Raw genomic sequence first — 2814 nt, 5'->3', positions numbered from 1 at the left:
TTATCTAAACAGAGTGGTCCCCAGACTAGAGTGGAATGTTATCTAAAACAGACTGGTCCCTCAGACTAAGTTATTTCCTGTTAGATGTTCTAGAGGTGTTAGTTCTACCAGCTAGTTTTAACAACATGCCACATTTCCAGCTATTTCTCTCAAGGTACGGCTTCATAAGACCGGTGAACTGGGAGGAGCTCCAGTTTGACCAATCAACAGGCATTTCTAACGATGAAGACTTTCCCGAGGAGGAAGACCTATCTGGGATAGGGAGGGAGACTCATCATGTCACGTGCAGAGACTGATGATGATGATGATGATGACGAAGACTCTCCAAATCCCACTGGAAAGCCAAGCCATCTCAGCTCTCAGAGACTTCCAGATGGTGTCCGCCTGTCTGTCACAGGGCTGTTTTTTTGACGACGCCACCAAGGCTGCCATGAACAAGCCACGGTGGGGGTCGTCGGATAAGGAGACGGATGATGCTACTGGAGGAAGTACACGACTCCACCAGCTCAGCACTTGGTATCAACACCGCCACCTGGGCTAACTAAGAACACGGACACCTCAGAATACACTAACAAAACATTCAGTGGTGTTTTAAATGGCTCTGCGACTGATTACCCAGCGGGACAATAACATATTCACTGACCTTTCTAATGGCACTGATGGAAAATATACAGAGGTTGACAATTCATTCAGTGACATTTTTAATAGCACTGTTAGTACCTACAAAGGTGATATATCTGCCAGAGCACAACAGAATACTACTTACCCAGTCGGTGATACTCTCAATGATTCTGCTATAAACAACACAGAGAATAGCAGCAAAACACACAGTCACACAGTGAACGATCCTACCACTGCTAATGACAGACCTCATCAGAGCTCCTCCTCCTCCCCACTGCTACTGACAGACCTCATCAGAGCCCTCCTCCTACCACCGTTACTGACAGACCTCATCAGAGCCCCCGCCCTACCACTGCTACTGACAGACCTCATCAGCATCAGAGCCCTCCTCCTACCACTGCTACTGACAGACCTCATCATCGTCAGAGCCCTCCTCCTACCACTGCTACTGACAGACCTCATCAGAGCCCTCGTCCTACCACTGCTACTGACAGACCTCATCAGCATCAGAGCCCTCCTCCTACCACTGCTACTGACAGACCTCATCAGAGCCCTCCTACCACTGCTACTGACAGACCTCATCAGAGCCCTCCTACCACTGCTACTGACAGACCCTCATCAGAGCCCTCCTCCTCCCACTGCTACTGACAGACCTCATCAGAGCCCTCGTCCTACCACTGCTACTGACAGACCTCATCAGCATCAGAGCCCTCCTCCTACCACTGCTACTGACAGACCTCATCAGAGCCCTCCTCCTACCACTGCTACTGACAGACCTCATCAGAGCCCTCTTCCTCCCACTGCTACTGACAGACCTCATCAGAGCCCTCCTCCTCCCACTGCTACTGACAGACCTCATCAGAGCCCTCCTACCACTGCTACTGACAGACCTCATCAGAGCCCTCCTCCTACCACTGCTACTGACAGACCTCATCAGAGCCCTCCTCCTACCACTGCTACTGACAGACCTCATCAGAGCCCTCCTCCTACCACTGCTACTGACAGACCTCATCAGAGCCCTCTTCCTCCCACTGCTACTGACAGACCTCATCAGAGCCCTCCTCCCACTGCTACTGACAGACCTCATCAGAGCCCTCCTCCTACCACTGCTACTGACAGACCTCATCAGAGCCCTCCTCCTTCCACTGCTACTGACAGACCTCATCAACGCCAGAGCCCTCCTCCTACCACTGGTACTGACAGACCCTCATCAGAGCCCTCCTCCTACCACTGCTACTGACAGACCTCATCAGAGCCCTCCTCCTACCACTGCTACTGACAGACCTCATTGAGCCGCACTCTACCACTGCTACTGACAGACCTCATCAGAGGCCTCCTCCTACCACTGCTACTGAAAGACCTCATCAGAGGCCTCCTCCTTCCACTGCTACTGACAGACCTCATCAGAGCCCTCCTCCTACCACTGGGTACTGACAGACCTCATCTGAGCCCTCCTCCTACCACTGCTACTGACAGACCTCATCAGAGCTCCTCCTACCACTGGTACTGACAGACCTCATCAGAGCCCTCCTCCTACCACTGGAACTGACAGACCTCATCAGAGCCATCATCCTACCACTGGTACTGACAGACCTCATCAGAGTCCTCCTACCACTGCTACTGACAGACCTCATCAGGAGTCAGAGCCCTCCTCCTACCACTGCTTCTGACAGACCTCATCAGAGCCCTCCTCCTACCACTGGTACTGACAGACCCTCACCAGAGCCCTCCTCCTACCACTGAACTGACAGACCCCATCAGAGCCCTCCTACCACTGGAACTGACAGACTCATCAGAGCTCCCCATCCTACCACTGGTACTGACAGACCTCATCAGAGCCTCCTCCTACCACTGGTACTGACAGACCCTCATCAACGTCAGAGCCCTCCTCCTACCACTGCTACTGACAGACTTCATCAGAGCCCTCCTCCTACCACTGCTACTGACAGACCTCATCAGAGCCCTCCTCCTACCACTGCTACTGACAGACCTCAGAACCCTCCTCCTACCACTGCTACTGACAGACCTCATCAGAGTCAGAGCCGCCTCCTACCACTGCTACTGACAGACCTCATCAGAGCCCCTCCTCCTACCACTGCTACAGACCTCATCAGAGCCCTCATCCTACCACTGGTACTGACAGACCTCATCAGAGCCCTCCTCCTACCACTGCTACTGACAGACCTCAGAACC

General features: G+C 53.0%; 1 long non-coding RNA gene across 1 annotated transcript; it reads right to left on the bottom strand.

Moving 5' to 3' along the window:
* Nucleotides 1-804: 804 nt before the first annotated feature.
* LOC127924153 (uncharacterized) lies at nucleotides 805-1994 on the bottom strand. The gene is made up of 5 exons (XR_008116936.1): nucleotides 1943-1994; nucleotides 1704-1742; nucleotides 1512-1628; nucleotides 1275-1475; nucleotides 805-869 (listed from the first exon to the last, which is right to left on the bottom strand). It is a non-coding gene; the product is annotated as an uncharacterized LOC127924153 (long non-coding RNA).
* Nucleotides 1995-2814: the final 820 nt, after the last annotated feature.

The sequence above is a fragment of the Oncorhynchus keta genome, unplaced genomic scaffold, assembly GCF_023373465.1.
Source record: "Oncorhynchus keta strain PuntledgeMale-10-30-2019 unplaced genomic scaffold, Oket_V2 Un_contig_3736_pilon_pilon, whole genome shotgun sequence".
Classification (NCBI taxonomy): Eukaryota; Metazoa; Chordata; class Actinopteri; order Salmoniformes; family Salmonidae; genus Oncorhynchus; species Oncorhynchus keta.
The sequence above is the reverse complement of the archived record's forward strand: the minus strand, read 5'-3'. Positions and strand labels throughout refer to the sequence as shown.